The sequence below is a fragment of the Dreissena polymorpha genome, chromosome 14 (genome assembly GCF_020536995.1).
Source record: "Dreissena polymorpha isolate Duluth1 chromosome 14, UMN_Dpol_1.0, whole genome shotgun sequence".
NCBI lineage: Eukaryota > Metazoa > Mollusca > Bivalvia > Myida > Dreissenidae > Dreissena > Dreissena polymorpha.
In genome coordinates, this window is record NC_068368.1 from 1556389 (window position 1) to 1576213 (window position 19825).

At 33.2% G+C, this 19825-nt stretch overlaps 1 protein-coding gene across 7 annotated transcripts in view; it reads right to left on the bottom strand.

The window, feature by feature from the left end:
- LOC127857929 (solute carrier family 28 member 3-like) overlaps positions 1–19825 on the bottom strand; it is a 75082-nt gene that overhangs the window by 16035 nt on the left and 39222 nt on the right. For 3 of the 7 annotated variants that reach the window (XM_052394700.1, XM_052394699.1, XM_052394693.1), the window contains exon 15: positions 19134–19825. This exon is cut by the window's right edge and continues 1642 nt beyond it. The exons of the other annotated variants lie outside the window; for them this stretch is intronic. The gene's annotated coding sequence lies outside the window, so the exon portion shown is untranslated. Of the gene's footprint in view, positions 1–19133 lie in introns of those variants that run through there. 7 annotated transcript variants of the gene reach the window in all.

A 19825-nucleotide genomic window follows, 5' to 3' on the forward strand; every position in this document is an offset into this window, starting at 1 on the left:
GTGTTGTTTTGTACTGTTTTGGCAATTGGTCACTTGCCTAAAATAAAGGACCAACTAATTGTATATAATGAGAATTCAAAACTGCTCGAGCAGGTGGAGTTTCACTTCTTTATATTGTTAAATCCTTTTCTTTTATTCAGTTCCAAATGTTATATTGTTTATTCATTCAACTCCCTGTAGCGTTTTGGGGTCTTCAGCGTTTTCTACTCTACGATTTTAGCTCAATTTTCTGATAATATTTTCCCAATTTGTATATTAAAATGCCAAAAATTCTTTTAATACAAATATAAATATAAATGCAACCTTTGTCTGAAAATATTGATAATATGTTTTTATTTAACTTGTGTTTCATCCAAGCCTCTACGAGTAATTTGGACATCAGTTATTGTCAATTACTAAGGGAAGTAACTGTGTTTGGAAGTGGCTTGTTTACATTACAATTCATTGTATTCATTTTATATTATAAGCAACATGCGAATGAGTAGAAATCATCTGACCCTGTTTTCATCCACGACAGAAGATGAACATAATGGTGAACTTGGTGATTGACAAGGAGACTGTTTATGTTGAGTCTAAAATAATTACTATGAAAGTTTGAAACCTGTGTCTTTGTACCTGAAACAAAATAGACAATGAAGACACTTTTAACGGTCGTGGCAGTAAACGAACAGTGACCTTTTAATACCTTTTTTCTGATCTTATAAAAAATATGTTTTAGACTTAATTTAAGTAAGTGTTTGGATGTAATCCTCATCAGGATCTTGACAGCTATTTGACATTTTCCAATCGAGCTGAAAAGCATGGTTAGTTTTCCAGTTTCACCACTGTATGTACCTTTCTTAAATAAGTTTGAAAAAGAAAGAAAACGCCGACCCTTGCATACCAGACATGTGTAATAAATAAAAGCCACTTACAAAAAAGAAAACCATTATTGAAACTTACATTGCAAACGAATGTGTCACTTTTTATAATACTTTGATATTAATGATTCCATTATTAAGAAGATTTTGAACAATTATCTAAGCCAGACCTGTATGATTCTATTTATTAGATGGGGATTCAATCTTTTAATGATTGAGCAGGTGCTAGCGTAAGTAAACAAGTCCCATTCCCATAAAGTATTTTAGTCTCTATTTGCCTGAACTTCGATGTAACCTTGAACATATCAAGCTTGCTATGACACCTAGCTTGGATTTGCATTTTTGCCGGTCGGGTAAAGGTTAATATGCTTTGACTACAACAAAGGGAACACTTGTCTTCACTCACTTAATCGAATACGAATCAAGTATTACACAAATATTTGTTCGTAGGTAGCTTGCACGCTACAAAGCACTGGATTGACCTTATTGCCACTAACTATTTAAAGGCAAGGTCAAGGAAACTCACGCCGGGTATGCGGATACTCTGATAACGGATGTCACTTAAATAACAAAGAACAACACAGGCCACGCGCGAGACAAGAGTTCTTCAGCTTTTTTGCTTTTTATTCTGTTCATTTGGATTTTAGACTCGGAACATTGTTTGGTCGATTAATGGTAAAGCACTTCGTAATACGAAGAAAGAAAATCGCGGAAAAATGGTTGATATTCTGAAAAAGGATAACATGCCATCGATAACCAGCATCAATTGGAATATCAGTACATATTTAAAAAAAAGTAATACTCGGAAATAAATCAAGGACGTGCTCACTATTCGAATTAAAATATTGTTATGTCAATTAAGTTTACACCATATTACATTTAAGTTTACTAACCTATTTGAGGAAATTCAAATGTTTAAAGAGCCAAGGACACTTCACTCGGGGAATCACGTGATCACAAAAGTACATCGTACGCACAAAATGGCGGAAAAAGCTCTCGCTTAATGACGAAAATCAAGGTATTCTCATATTTTATAAGATCAAAATTAATGATAACTATGCGCAGAGTAACCGCTAAGTCGCCTTATGTACTCTGGTAATTGTCGTTTTTCTTAGATTTCTGTAGTTTTCTCAAACATTCAGGAACAATAAACAATGAAAATTGTACGTCGTCTGAACATACTATATTTTGACGTGTTTGCTACTGAAGATGACAACCAACGAAAAAAATACAACATTGTTTGCTTGATAACATGCTTAGAATATTTCGTACAAGGTTTTGCACGTTGTTTAAGCTTTTTTTTAGATCTGTGGCGAGGGAAATAGTACATCGTCTGAACGTTTTTTGTTTGCGTACATCGTCTGAACGATTGTGAGTACATCATCTGAACTGCTTCTGTTTTTACTTTTAATGCGATGTTTATCATAATAAAATTGTTATAACATCTGTGATATGCCAATAACTTTATTTATGACGCTAGTATTCTTTCAATTTTACTACACACATTAATAGACAAAGAAATCGTTCATGCCCATCTGTGAATGTGTGTTTATTCAATGTGTTAAAAATGTATTTGCTGTTATATTGTCAACTGTATGCTATTATATCCTTAAATTTCAGAACTGAGATCAGATTGTACTACACAAGGTCCAAGAAGACTTTACCTTATATTCCAACAGCAAATCAAATCCGTTAATGTTCCCTCTACATTTCGATGGGCAATAACTTAAGCCATCAATATGAAGTGGACAAGTTACACTGTCCAGATTGCTTTTGATTGTGTCATATTGAGAAATAAACAACAGTGAAAGAATTAAACTCGCTTCAGTAAGGGCAATTTTATAACTGCACTACCATGACCACGAATATTTGTGCTAAGGTACAGCTGGCTTGGTTTGGACACGTCACCAGGCACGACTCTCTGTGCAAGACTGTTCTCCAGGGCACTTTTGAGGGAGGTCGACGCTGAGGCCGTCAGAACAAAGCTGAATGGATAATGTAAGAGTGTATATGTCTTTCCATGGATGAATTACTCTAAGCAGCACACAACATACTTGACTGGAGGAGTATTTCTGTATTGTTGTCCCTCATTCCCCCCCCCCCCCACCCCAACAGCCAAACCGGTCAAGGGATTGATGAGAAAATTATCACCGTGATATGACTTTTATAAATCTTGAGAATGACTGTGATTTAAAATTTATTTCAACTAACAGTCATATATTTGAATTTGTGAACATGCCAATCTATGTACTGTATATGTGCATAATCTTTACCTTTCTGATTATGACATAACCAATATAAAGTACTGGAAATTTGGTTAAATGCAAATACAAATTACATTTGTTTCATAGAACATACAATGTTAAGTTCCTTTTTTAGCTCACCTGAGCACAAGGTGCTCATGATGTGCTTTTAGGATCACCATTTGTCCTTATTGCGTCGTCAACAATGTTCCTTGTTGACACTCTTAAGGTAACATTTATTGCTTGATTGTCATCAACCTTGGTAAGAAAAGTTGTCTTAATGATATCTTTGGCGTCTTCGAAACTGGGTCACACGAGGTCAAAACCTAGATAACTTGGTCAAAATAAAGAAAATGATTGTTAACACTAGAATTCACATTTATAGTTCAATCTTCTTGAAACTTGGTCAAAGCGTATGTCTTAATGATATATTAACTTTTTTTGAAAATGGTTCAGGTTCGTTGAAAAAGATGGCCGCCAGGGGCATATTTGCCCACATGGCTATAGTAAAACCTTTTTAACACTCTAGAAGTCACATTTATAATTCAATCTTCATGAAACCTGGTTCGAACATTTGTTGTTATGATACCTCGGCTGAATTCGAAAATTGTTACTGTCCGTTGAAAAACATGAGCGGGGTAGTTTACCTTGCACATGTATGGCTATAGCAAAACCTTGTTAACACTATCGTTTATACAAAAATCTTGCTGCACTGATGTTGTCTATTGGCACGTGTATCTGACAACGTTGAAAATACCCAAAGCACTAGTTGTAATGCACCACATGCTCAAGTGTACAAATGCATAATTTCAACATTGCGCTAGGCTATCAACAGCAGTATATTCTGATAGGAAGACATTCATGTACCGGGTATAATAGATATACAATAAATAATGGTTATAAAAGTCCTCAAAATGCTTTAATCCAGTAAATTCCTCTTGAAGCATCATAACTTGTGTAAAGTGTATTTGCTGTTTTTGCTTATGTCTTATATCTGCCCCCCCCCCCCATCAAATTGTGCACTTGTCCGGTAGAAGTTATGTTATCAGTTATTCAGCTATTCGAGTCAATAAAATATTTTACTTCCTGCGTGTGGCCACTTCTGAACTCAGTCAAGATTAAATAACACAGGCATGTATTCGAAGGCCTCTATATGATGTTTCATATAAAATATAACACTAGGTCATAATGACGTCTTTATTAACATTACATTTTATTTCATGACATACATTAGCATAAATTGTATTTGGCATACAAAAGCTCAAAGCATTCTGAAAGCATTCGGAAAGTCTATAACAATTCATAAAATTGGTATTAAAAGGAGGAGGTAGAATCTGAGAAGAGTTAATATATGAGATATAGACATACAACTATTTCATATATTAAATACATTAGTACAAACTATTTTATGAATATGTATCTCGTTAAATTGTCTGCTTCTGTTGTAGTATTCTCATAGCTTTGAGATTCACACGATATCGAATCCACTTAACTGTTCGCTGTTCGTTTTGACTGATCCATTGTTAATGATCAGAAGATAATGATGATTTAGTAGCGTCATGAATGCCACGGCATATTTTTTCACAATGTGGCTGCTGCTTAAAAAGAGCTCTTGCAGAAATGCTTCTTTTTGCTCGCTTTTTGGGTGGAGATACTTTATACACTGATGAACGAAATGGTAACTTAATGGGCGTTAGCACAGGTGTAATTTGTTGCAGACAAACTCCAGTGTGACATGCAGTTGACGAAATGCATTTTGGTGTAACTAATCGTATTGTTTGCAATGTTTTCAAGAGCTTTCTCTTCAAACGATGAATCGATCGACTTGACTTTTTGCGCATTCTGAAATAAAAAAACAACTATATATAAAAGACATCTAATAATGTCAACTTATTTGATGACATCAATATTTTATTTTCACAAAACTAATTATATATCGATTACCACATATATGCAATTCAGACTAAGATTTACATTTAATATTATATACTACATATGTTATTGAAGCTTGACAAAAATCACCGCAAGCTCAGAGCTGCCACTGTTTCGAGCCGAGCAAAATATTTTTAATAAGCACTCACATGTGCCAAGTATGTAAAAAGAAATGTCAAGTTCAGTTTAGTTTTACTGCAAACTACATTTGGTCTTTTTAAATATAAATATGTGAAAAGCCAAGGATCTTTCGTCAAAATGACATACCTCGTATTACATTATTGTCATGCCTTTATATATATATATATATAAATAAAAACCTTTTTCGAGCGTGACTTGTATTTAATTTAATTAATTTAATTTACTAAAATTAAACACTACGTAAACATGTAAAATAACACAGGATTTTGTGTTTTCTGATCATAGAACGGAAAGTCATTTGGAAGAAAAATCGCTTTGCTGATCACAAATGTTATTACAATTTTATTATGATAAACAGCGCATTAAAAGTATAAATAGAAGCAGTTCAGATAATGTACTAAAAACCGTTCAGACGATGTACGCAAACATAAAACGTTCAGACGATGTACTATTTTCCAAATTCCTCGCCACAGATCTAAACAAGCTTAAACAACGTGCAAAACTGCACGAAATGTTTTAAGCATTTTATCAAGCAAAAAAATGTTGTTTTTATTTCGTTGTTTGTCGTCTTGAATAGCAAACACGTCAAAATAAAGTATGTTCAGACGATGTACAATTTTCATTGTTTATTGTTCCTGAATGTTTGAGAAAACTATAGAAATCTAAGAAAAACGACAATTACCAGAGCACATAAGGCGACTGAGCGGTTACTCTGCGCATAGTTATCATTTATTTTGATCTTATAAAATATGAGAATACCTTGATTTTCGTCATTAAGCGAGAGCTTTTTCCGCCATTTTGTGCGTACGATGTACTTTTGTGATCACGTGATTCCCCGCAGTGACTTCTTTGATCGATCATCTCAATGACAATTTCAATTCTATTACCGATTACTCAACATTTTTACCAGGTAAAACACACTATTTTAGTATATCACATATGAAGAATGCAGTGTGGAATACTGTTATAGTAAGCGGGCAATATGTATGTACTGATGTAAATTGGAAACATTATCCTATCCCTTTGGAATATGATTATAATTTTGTATCTTCGCAAAGTACACGAGCTTAAACATTTTAAATAAACGTTCTTTGTAGCGATACGGTTGATCTAAAGCATGTGTAATATGTCCTAATCAAGGTACTAAGGACATTTACTTATACATTAGATAGCATGTAATGAAACATCACTCTGCTTAAACTGCTACTCAGAGATAAATATCAGCAGCGATGCAGGTCCGACATTCTTTAAACTCAACCATGATTTAGGGTCAGGTGAAAATGTAGTTTTCCATTCTCTTATTAATTGTGTGGCTACGCATTAGTTTTGTCTTGATAATGCGATTCAAATGAGCACCAACGGCATAGGATTTTATGAAGAACAACGGTGTATTTGCCTCTTAAAAACACCTTCGCTCCCGATCTTAAGAGCCATGCTATAAGTAACATTAAACACGATCGTGTTGATCCACATATTCCGTTGTATGTTCATATCGCTGAAGTTACTAATGAAAACAATTTAATTATGTAGTCAATTAATTCCGGTCGTAACTTGAAATATGTTTCTTCAGTAATAAGCATTTTAATCTTATTTAAAATTGCAATTATACTATTAATAGTATAAATGAATACTAATGCTATTTTTGAAAAAAAAACGAATTGGATATATTTAAAGCGGGTATATACGATTTAGTCAAATATTTATGAATTTATATAAACTGTGTAAAAAACTTATTATATATATATATTTCAATATAAATTAAAATAAAAGTTAAGAAGAACATGTGTCGAAAAATGCGAAATAAGCCAGATATTTAATTCTGAAATTGAAAACGGCTGTACAGCCGAATTCGCCAGCATGTATACCATACATGTACGATGTGCATCTAAACTTAGTTTAACGGTTTATTTGAAATTCTGCAACGATATCTATTCAAACGACACACGAACACTATCTCCGATCCTAATACAAAGACGAATGCTTCGGTTATTGTAGGAAAATATGTACGTCACTATCGACTCGGGGCGCTAATTTGTCTTTGCTGCATTTTATGAAATTCGGCTTTAATGTATAATTTTTCTGGCCTATTTTGTGTTATTGTAACATATTTTATCAATATATTACAATTAAACACATATAAAAAATCGTATATATCCGCTTTAACTAGTGTTTGTAATTAAGTTACTAGTATGCATATATCAACATTGTCTCGCGCTTGATTAAGCACATTTGATTCGTGTTTCAAAATGTTTGGTAAGAATAGCCATAATATACATAAATGCATAACAGGTAAGAAGATAAAGTCTCTGTTATCTGAAGCGTCCTTTATCGGGAATAAAAGTGTCTGCAACTTCATGAATACCACCTATCAAAAATGAACCATTCTCCCGTGATTTTTATTCTGTCCAATAGATAAGGATACATCATTTATCAACTCGACCGTGTACCTTGTCTAAAAGACTTATCTGTATGATATACCTTTTAAAAAAGGAATTTACCTCTCGCGCGTGTCTTTTGATGTTCTTTGTTATCGAAGTACTATCTGTTATCGAAGTATCCGCATTACCTGCGTGAAACTGTTATGAAAAAAGTTTCCGCTGAGCAACTTAAGTTAAACATTCAGCTAATAGTGCATGCATTGTGATCTAACTTTCTGTGTGAGTAATATGTAAAGCATTGTGTTAATACTGGAGGTTAATAATACGTTAAGTAACAAACATGGAACATATGTATAAAACGAACAAACTGATTTAAGTTTTGTTGGAATGGTGGTAATGTATTAAGCTCTAAATGCTTTAAAGCTTTGTATCGATTTTTAAAAGCCACTTTCAAATTGCTGTATATTTGCGTCCGGTGACAATAATCCGAGAGAATTTGCAGAAACTGTTGCTGATTTGTACTTAAATGTCAGCAATAACACTGTATTACCGGTAAATGATTATATCTATTTTATTTAAATTCCGACTGAATTGAAATCATCATTTGAACGTTCATTTAAATATGTATGTTATATCATGAAGCACTTTATTGCACATAACAGCCTGTACTGTATTGTGTTGATGTTATAGTTTGAAAGTACTTTATTGCACATACCAGCCTGTTCTGTTTTGTGTTGATGTTATAGTTTGAAACTATTCAGTTTCACATTCTGTACCATATTTCGAGAGCATCTTTTCAGTGTTACATTAACCCATTTATGCCCAGTGGACTCTTCCATCCTTCTAAGTTGGATCAATTTATTTCCAAAAGTAGGGGTGTCTGGTATATTTATTTCTATATTTAGAATATTTCTTACAGAAATTTCTTTAAGCAAATAGCGCAGACCCAGATGAGACGCCGCATTATGCGGCGTCTCATCTGGGTCTACGCTGTTTGTAATGTCCTTTTTTCAGGACGCTAGACATGAATGGATTAAAGCTTTCCATCCAATTCATCTGATTTGCATTTCCACATCTATGTACATGTCACCGTGTTTTGACATTATTCAGTGCTTTAGTATAATGTTTATTTTCTTGAAAATGAGTGGACAAGCTTAAGATGAGTTATTTAACAATCAGCTGCACTGAACATTTGTATTTGTTATTGTGTTTGCCCTTTAATTTCAATTATCCTTTTTTTTAAATAAAAATTGATTTTTATAATTAAGATAAAGTGAATAACGTAACTTTTTTATTTGAATTTCGATTACTTCCATGACCCACAGATAACATATTTGTTTATAAAGTGTAAATGTCAACAACAATAGCAATCTGTTTTAAAAATAATTTGTTGAAAAAACAAAGCTGTCAATGAAAACTTATGTATTCCACAACCACTGTAAATTTTAGAGATAGGCTATTTAGGTTTGCTGAAATTGATCAACAGATAGTCTTGTTTAATTTGATTTTTGGTTAATTTCAAATTCGCAGTACATCTTATTGGAATTAATTCTTGTGACGATGGCGGTCAGTTAAAGTGGCGATGAATACGTAGTGTAAAAAACAGATGTGTCGCATTCAACAACGCTTTAATATTTTATGGTTTCTTAATACACGTTACCAACGCGTTTACATGTACAGAACTTAATCATCATTCGGCAGTCTCATAAATGACACGCATCTAATCATTTGTTTTTTTTTAATGTTCTGGTATGTTAATGATATATGACATTAACATGATAATCTTAATAAAATCGTTTTATAGTAAAAGGTATCATGTTTTAAATAATGCTCTACTTTATTTATATTTAAAGCAAAAATAATAATCGTGGTTTAAATACCAATTTTCCAACGCAAACAATGTCTTCTACGGATGCATGATACATTTAATGCTTTTATTTCCATTGCAAAAATTGTTTATGAATATGTTGGAATAAAAAGTTTTTTTTGCGATGTAACAATGTGTCATGATTTATACGCATTCGAAAATGTTAAATAAACAACGATACTTTCTATAAAAACAATAAGAGTGATCATTAGCTATTAATTACTTGTAGATTACATATTGTTTAACCACGATTTAAGTAACTTAAAACTGAAACCAGTGTTTGTCAATTTATGAAGAAAAGATGATACATTAGGTTATAAATATAATCAGCAGAACAGTTAAGTGATTAGTGTTTGTTTATGTGTACTTTAGTTGTTGATGTTCTTGTTTGAGGGAAGGGTTGTCAATCCCAATTTGTTTTCCTTCCTTCGTGATGTCCACGCTTAACATAGTATATACAGACTTTAAATATAATGTTTGCAATACAATGTACCTTAGTGTCTTTCTTTATGATCAAACCTAATTTATCAAGGAGCATGACATGAAAGTCCTGTTGTATATGTTATAAAATATTTGTTTAAATACAAATGCAATTAAAGTATGACAAACTTAATAGTGTTGACATGTTTATACCACATTGCGATTACTATATCAAACACTTAGTACTACGTAGTTTTTGTTTTTGAATGTGTAAAACTTGTTTGTTAAAAAGACGGAAAAAAAGGTTGATACATTTTAAACTGTATTGGTTCGTTTTTCAACATTTACAAATGTGTTACAAATGAATCGCCATGCACTGTCGCATAAAATGACACTTTGGTACAGTATTGGCAAAGAATATAAAAAATCACATACCATAATTAACATGTATGTTTCACTATTGTAAGTGCATAACACGTCTTGGTGTTTGCTGTTCACTATTGTAAGTGCATTACACGTCTAGGTGTTTGCTGTTCACTATTGTTAGTGCATTACACGTCTAGGTGTTTGCTGTTCACTATTGTAAGTGCATTACACGTCTGGGTGTTTGCTGTTCTTGAGTCTTACTAAATACGACGAAGTACGAATATTAAACGGTATAAGTTGATTAGACGACCCCGTCCCACGTTCCCATTAGCTTTATTTTAATCATGCGCACTCCGTATGGCATTATTTTACATGTGTTCTGCATACCATATAACACCCCAGGAAACCCGATACCTTGTGAGCAGTGTAATACCAATGGAGCAGTGCTTGTTTTGTTAGCATGATCTAACATAGGGAAAGTAAATTTGAAACAACTATGTATTAACATTGATAACAAAGGTGTTGGCTTACATGTAAAAAAAATCCTGACAAATTTTCTTTAAAAATAGCAAAATGTTGCTCCCTGAAGTAGAAGATCGGGCACAGTGGGCCATGTTCGGGCATTTAGGGCATTTAGGGGAGAAAAACTGCTTTAATTTGCAAGCCACTACAATAATTAACGGATTTATACAAACTTACATATGTCTGCCGTAACCTCTCAGCAGGGTTTCTCAAGAAAACTATTTCTTGTAAAGAAATTTGCGTAATGACCATGTTTAGAAAACATGGATACCAAATGGAAACGACCTGGAAACCTTATATAAGCAGTGATTTTATAATTCTTTTTGGCGACAAAAAAGCTAATTTCCAGCCATTTTGTTGCAATTTCTTTGCTTTGTAGAGGCATATAGCAAGTGTATGTTGGCGTATGCATACCATGGACAGTAAGAGCTTGCAAATATGCTAACCATGGCATTGCACTCTTGTTAAAAGGATAAATACGTAGAATAGGTACCTTCAAAAACAATATAACAACATTGCCTTAACCCATTGATCACTGATACTGTTAAGAAATTACGCCCCTTAAAACAAATAAACGCCATGATGTCGTTTCTGATGAGACATAACCGCATATACACGTTTTTAGTCGTGCCTATCTCTTCTATTGGCCTCATGAGCCAGTAAGTTATACGCTCGTATCAATAAGCTGTTTCTTTTGTCGTCTTTAATGAAGTGTTTAATTGTAATGACTGTGTAAGGATTTGTATACAAATGTTAGCGTTACCCATACCAGACCTTTATCTACTGTATACGACATTCACTACCCACTCCCACCCTTGAATACTGCATACGGCATTCACTCCCCTTCCCCACCATTGAATACTGCGTATCAAAGGAGGGGGTATAACCCGTATTAGTTTAATAGCATAACATATGTTTTAATGTATAATAAGATGCTGATAAAACATAGTTTAATATACTTTTATATTCTAGCTTATCTTGTACAAATATAAACCCCGATTATGCGTGTCATCTAGAAACATTAAAATGGTTGTATTAACAAACATGGCATTTTTTAAAATATGTTTTTGGCGAATATCCTGATATTGCAAATGACAGTAAAAAATACGGTTGTAAATAATTGAATTGAGAACAAAGTTTTAATCGTTGTTGGTGTTTTTCATGTATCTGTTGCTTATGTACTTCATGGAATGTTTGTAATGTAGTGCATTTTATGTTAATGGTAATTTGTTCGCATTCGTTTAAAAATTTTTAATTAATCGATACATAGTACAAATCCCATTTCTGATGCTTCTTATACATTTATATATGCTTGTATTCGCTTAATATATGTAGTTGCAAAATAATCGCATTTTTTCAAAGTATTAATGTGACCGGGTGGCAATCAGCTATACTGATGATTATATTTTTTGTATCCTCCAATTACCGTAAGTCGACCGGTTAAGGAAACAAATAAAATAATTTCTGAATTTACGCAACAAAATTTAGCAATATACTATTTACCTTCAGAGATTTATTTAATTCCCGTTAAATCAATGTCAATAATAATTATTTACAGCATGTTTTACTACGCAAAGCCGATAGTTCCATACACACTACAAGAACATTAACTCCGCGCGTTGTTTATCTTAAGTCGATACGTCACATCCGGGAAGGGACAGCACTCTAGTGGTAATGAATTAGGCCAACTAAACTTAAAACTTCGCTTCTCTGAACAATTTTAACACGATCTAAAACAGTAAATATGTATTAAATATGTTTTCAATATTTTATAGATACAATTGAACAAGTTTCTTTCACTTTTCTTACGAACAATCGTCACTCTTCTTTAGCACAGCATGGGCACATAAATGTTGCACCTCTTCTGATGACTTTAATTTCTGTACACAATGACAGGTGTACCCAGTGGTCGCAGGCTCTATTGTCACACTGTGCCAATTTTACAAACATTATTGAAGCATTGTGCCTGACAGCTTCAGGGGAAAATCGTTTGCACTGGCAACACAAGTCCTCTACATTTTCAGTGTCACTACTGTCAGAAATAGTGTTCACTTTAGAGGGACCAGGCTGGGGAGATGAACTGCCGGCCTCATTACTGGTAGCTTTCTTAGTTTTGTTTGGTTTATTCTTGTTTTGTTTATCTGTATGTTCCGTCATTTGTTTCAAGACCTCGCCTGATATTTCTTTACCGGCCACTATTTTGCTCCTTGTATTTCTAGCTTTTGCCAAATTTCCACTTTTTGTTTTCTATAATGTTCTTTCTTTCTGTACAAACATGTCTACACCATCAACTTGTATCCCACCTTCAACAGTTTTCTGGCTGTCTGAAGTTTCTGTCTCGGTGTGCTGAAAAACTGGGATAAGATATGGGCTGGGGACAGCGTCTTCATTAAACGGGTATATGCCTGCACGGCGAAATGATGAAGTAAGGTTTTAAGCAGACATTGACTTCATGTACGCCTTTGATGCGACCTCACACACATTGTAGCGTGTAATGACAGCTGATGTTTGGCGCATTAGTCGATGGCAGAGGCTGTCATACATCTTCTGGAACGGTCCAAAGCAGATATCTAATGGTTGAAGGATATGGCTGCAATGAGGGGGAGGGACAAATATGATGATGTTGTGTTCCAGAGCACATTCTGTCAAACCAACTGACACATGTGATTTGTGGCCATCAAGTTTCATTAGTTTCTTCTGGTCACTAGATCTTGGGGTGAACTTCAGGAAATGCTGCATTAAGTAGGTGCGAAAAACGCAACCATTGGACCATCCGGTCTCGCTTACTGTACCATTAGAGCCTGAAGCTGCACCATTCAACAAGTCAGGTTTCATTCGTTGGCCAGGGAAAATGTAAAATGGGGGTATAGCTTGACCTGCTGCATTACCGCATCCAATTATTATGATTGTCTGCCCTTCCCTTTTCCAGAAGTGACAGATGAAGGACAGTAATCAGCACCGGCTACCATGAATGGTGGTTTGTGATTTACTGTTACCCCCTTTTCATCAATGTTGTAGATCAGGTGGGGCTTATCAGTCATTTCATATTTTGTTAATGTTTCTTTGAGGTTGTGATAAAAATTCGAGATGGTCTCCCTTGAGGCCCTTTTAGCTCGAGCATGATCAAGGGCTCTTGGTTTGAGAACTTTGAGTTCTGGCCAGCGCTTTAAAAAAACATAAATCCACTTTAGAGACAGGGGGTTATCCTTCGTTCTTTTACCCTACTGAACGGCGTAGTCAGATGCAATGTCTATACACTCTTTCCTGGTATACCCATAGCCATATTCAGCCATTTTTTTTTAAATGTTCAACCAATTTATTTTCTTCCTCATAGGTAAACAAAGGCAAAGCTCCTGCAGACATAATGTTAACATTGACCCTTCCAGCAGTTCTATTTCTTAGAGTGGTTTTTGGGACGTTGAACAAGGCAGCCGCTTTTCTTACAGAGACACCATCTTTTTTTACTAGCTTTTAAGCATTTGATAAAGCTGTTGGGGAGTACAATCTGTGTTTCTTTGTCTGTTTAAGTCGTTTTGGATAAGCCTTAAAAGAAAAAAAAGTAAAACAAATCACTATTATGAAGAGGTCTGAAAACCAATTTAATAAAAAAAGCTTTGCCTTAAATTTACTACGATTAACTACAATTTCCGATATGAAGCGCTGTCAATGAAAGTGTTATGTTAAGATCGTCTGCTTCACATTTCAATTTTTGTGGGAATTTAATAAAGAGGACCAATAAAATGTATGGGATATAGATAAATTTGTGTAATTTTAGTTAAATTTTTATTTTGAAATGCAATTTTACATGTTTTTTCCTCATTTTGATTTTATTTGTTTTTGTTTATAAGCTTAGTTATGTCACTTCATCAAAATACTCGGAGCACTTGCGTGTGACGTCATCCAAAATGGCCGCGTTCTTAATGTAAACAAAGTGGTCGAAATAAGGTCATGGTCGACTTACGGTAATCGTACGATAAATAAGTTTAAATAAAAGTTGGATATCAAACATATACCATATGGGTTATTATGCTAATAATAATAAAAATAGATATCCCACATTTTTTACATGCAAGTTTAGTAATCAGACATGTCAGTTTTAAATGTGTTGAAAGATAAATAAATATCTTGTAATAAAGTTGAATAAAATAAATGTGGCCAATGGATCATCTAAAAATAACATATGTGTTATTATGCTAATCATTTTAGAATATTTATGCATATATATAATTAATTTATTTTTTATAAGGCCAGCAGTTTGAACGTTTCACAACGTAATACTATTGCCGCAGGGGACGTTTGTCAAGAGAGCTGTCAGCCTAGATTAATTTCTAAACGAGTTACACTTTTTATGTAACTGCCAGAATTTCGTTGGCAAATTTTTTGTTAAATAAATTAAAGTAGATCTATATGCGGATAACGTGTGTTATGTTCTAAGGCAAAATAAATATTGTTGGACCGGATAAATAAATATTATAAGATTGTTTTATTTGCCATGCATCGCTTATATCCTATCCAACATTATGTTGGAAATCAATTGTTATTGCTATCGCTTTATCTGTTTTATGCTCTTTATAGAAGGACGCATATAAGTTAATATACGAGTACATTGCAAATCAATTCCGATATATTTAGCCTACCTTAATTCGAAATCAAATATCCTTCTTAATTCACATTTCTTCCAATGTAAACACGTTAACGTTAAGATATGGCCAGGTATACATCTGTATCAGACATTCAATTTTGTTTGTATAATCTCACTGTACGTGCTGTTGACAAAATGTTGAGTATGGTGGCTGATTTCTGTCGTGGTGTTTTTATTGACGAGAATGATGTATTTTTGTCGACCATTCGATCTAGATTGATTATGTCTCTTCAATTAACGCGACTGAAAATGTAATGTATGCATGCATGCTCCCAAATATGGAAACAAGAGATTGTCAATCGATATAAAAAAATGGTGTGTAAATGCTTTTTCTCTTAAAATATTTGGATACAGTAAAAAAAATGACTAATTGCTTAAAGTGATATTATGGGCATCTAACAGTTTATAGGTGTCTATCGCAACCGTTGTTTATTTTTTTTTCACTTCATATACACTTATATGTGTTAATGCAGCATCAACATACTAAAACAATATCCCGGAAAAAGAAAAAAAATGCATTTGAATATCAACCGTACTTTCGTTTGACAACTGGTCATGCATGTACGATGTGAACCTAAATTTAGTTTTAGTGCAGATTCGTTCATACGACACAAAGACACAATTATGTTTTACGGATCATTTCGGCTTAGAAGACTGGGTGAGTCACGTAAGATATCGAATATAAAATATATTTTTATAAACAACTGGTAGCAAGATGAGTTGCAGATAATTGGTCAGTAACCACATTTAAACTAACTCGTTTGACCTGTTTATTCTTTTCAGCTCAATTCAACAGTGAAAAATGCCCATAATATCACTTTAAATGGATTAAACAGCTATGACGTGCGCACGCGATAATAATGACGTACGCACGTCATAACTATGCTGTTCAAATCAGTATTTACCATTTGAAAATAACAATAAATAAATGCGACTGAAAATATACTAAAAATCTCCGTGCAGGTGCGTTCGAATTTGACGGCCCGACTTTAAACACTCATTACCTCTTCCTTTACGAAAGTTTTATTTCAAGAATCACATCTGAAGAACGGCATGGATTTGAAATGCATTCTATACTTTAGTGACAAGCTAAAGTTATATTAAAAACTTTAGATGAAAATGATGCTCTTGCTTTTGTAGCAGCTTAGTCGCAAATGTGTTATCCTGATCTAGAACATTGTAGAAATCCCACTCAAATAAGAAAGTACAAAAGCTACCTCAAATTGTTCACAAATAATAACTTCATTCGAGTAAAAAGGGTTGATAGTTATCATAAAATTGTTCACAAATAATAACTTCATTCGAGTAAAAAGGGTTGATAGTTATGTGATTAAGTCAGAGGTCAAAGCAACATACGAACTGTGTGGGTTCGCAAATTTCGAATCCATCGGGATGAATTAGGTGCTCTAGGGGGTATAATCCCAAACCGGAAGTTGGACCTGTCGCAAATGGTCCTTTGAGCCATGATGTGCGGAAACGTGGCCTTCTTCCTGATAAGTATGTATTCTCTTTTTTTTTCAAATATCGAAATCGAGATGCACAGTTAAGTTATATTATTTTATTTACCAAATATTATAATATTTATTTTATTTTTTTTTTTTATTTATTAAAAAAATTTTTTTATATGAATACTGAAGCAGTTAAATCAATATATTTTTATACCATTGGACATCAACTACATTATAAAAGTATATTTCATTTCAATTATGCCTTCCAAAGAAACTAAAGTATACACGAAACGAAATATTTATAGGATCGACTAAAGCATGCAATAGACGCGATTTTTTTATGTGTGAAGCTGTGTTATCTTAACGAAGATGTATAAGATAATATGAGTAGTATTAGGGGATACGTATACATACAGATGTTTTGCTTCTTTTAAATGAGTCTAATTGTATTTCATGATTGCTATACACAACTTTCTAATGTACTGGACAAGGATATTTGTGTCGATGTTTCGAGCATATCACAAGGCCGATGACCTTAATAAGTTTTGTAATTTTAATCAATGAGCATCTTCGTTGAAAAAAGTGTTTTTTATGTTTATAATATATATATAAATATAAATGTACACACACACACACACACACACACATATATATATATATATATATATATATATATATATATATATATATATATATATATATATATATATATATATATATATATATAACAAAACCAGCAGAGATCATGATTTACCAAAATACGCAACAACATTTTAATGTTTGAATTATATAACCGGCTGTACTTCTCTATAGCGTCACGTATGTTAACTGATTAAAATGGCAGACATCTGGATACAATATTCAATCTGAGCCTAGACAACAACCGTATAATGTTTTAAATTATCTTTTTAGTTGTTGCAATTTAAATGGGCATGACGAGACGTAACGTATGATGCGCGTCACTGAATGTACATCACGTCCTATCTACTAAAATATATGTATTCTCATATAAATATGGTGTATTTTTTACCATTAGTCCTACAGCAAGAACCAGTGACTACCAACCAATACATTTGTCGTTTCTTTTGCATATTATTTTAGGGTTTTAAATCAATTAAGTGATATAAAATATAGTTGTTATGTAATGTTTAGTCCTGGACAACATTGCCAACGATAACTTTCTACATATGCGCATGTATTTTGATTATAATAGAGATGTATGACTTATGCCACTAATATAAAATTGAATTGCATGGCATCCACAATGAGTGACAGAGCTCCAGATAAGGTTTTGTGAAATTCTTAAATTACTACCAGATTTTCAAAAAGAATTCTTAACTCTGAAATTTTATTCTTAACGTTACTTCAAGTTTTGGAAAATAATTCTTATTTTTTCTAAATGACCTAAAAATAAATAATAATGGTTATTTTCATGCAAAAAAAAATCAAAATAAACATACTAGCAACTTTATTTATACGAGTTCAACAGTGTCTTTTCAGTATTATACAATTTTATTTTTCCAACACCTTCATATGCCCAAACTGTGTTTAGATTGCATGCCTTAGATGAATTTTTACATATTTCACATTTAAAACGGGTCTCCCCTTCAATCTTTTCAACGATTAGCCACGGGACTTGTCCCTTCCACTCGTTCAATGTTTTGTTTTGTGTTTAAGTTTGGACCCGTCGTGTCGCATTTTTGTTTAGCTTTTCCGACTGTGTCGGCAACTGAACATACAACATCGTATAAGATCTTTTTTATAATGTCTTTCTAAACATTTAACTTTGGCTCACTTTGCGTACAATATGTTAAAAGCGTGTTTTTGGACGCTTTGCAGTTTTTTAGGACGCTTTCTGGGCGCCGCCATTGTTTTTTGACAGATAGACTGTATACGCTGCTTTTATTGGAAAAAATGCGCTTTGTTAAACAAACCCGATAACCATTCTATATAAGCACCGCAAAGATCTTTAATACGCGAAAAGAACTCAATAAAAATCGATACGAACCGATGTAAAAATAATATTCGTAACTTGATTTTGTAATTCTTAATGGTACGACAAGATTTTAAAATAAATACGTAACGGACTTGAAAATAATTCGTAATTACGAAAATACGACCCTTATCTGGAGCTCTGAGTGAATATCATTCGTTGGAAAGAAGAACACTCAACACCTGATCAGATGATATGAAAAAAAGAGTATGGAAATAAATAAAAGGCTTACTTTTGTCACGTGTATTTCCCTTGTTGAAAAGTCCGCTATGCAATCCATGTGTTTCAATTAATATATGAGTATACGGAAAGCAAGAACCATAACGTTGGAATTTTTCTATTACAAAACGACAGATTTAACAAACATGAAGTTATTAACACAACAGAAGATTCTTATTACAAAGTTAAATAAAAAGTTATATGGTACAAAACATTTACATACCGGCACGCTTAAAACAACATGATTTAAACATTTACTCCGCTGACATATCGGTTTAATTCAAATGGAACCTTTTTTCACTAAATTGTGTATCAAAGAACGTGATATTCAACACTTTTGGTTGTAGAAGCATGTGTGTCTTTTAATTGTCAGAAAAATAATAAGCGAAATTATGTTCATGCAGAAATTTTCGTTATATAAATGATTGGTTTTGCAAATGTATTAAAAAGTAATTTTAAATTAGTCCTTACGTACATCCCTTTCAAACTACGATCCTGATAATCAAGAATCACTAATTATATAGGCGAACATCTGCTTATACAAAGCATAACAAATAAATGTGTAACGTTTTTGTATGATATAAGCATACCCATTGTTATTAGGAAAAGCAATTTTTGAACATTCTGTACTAGAGAGCATCTTTATTTTCGAGTCACATTCTTTATGCTGAACCCTCGACAGTACCACAAATGTTACCCCAACGATGTAGCTATCTTGGACAGGCAACCGGTAACGTCAGAGCATGTCCCTAGCGAGACTCAAACATAAAATCATCCTAAAACACTAAACACTT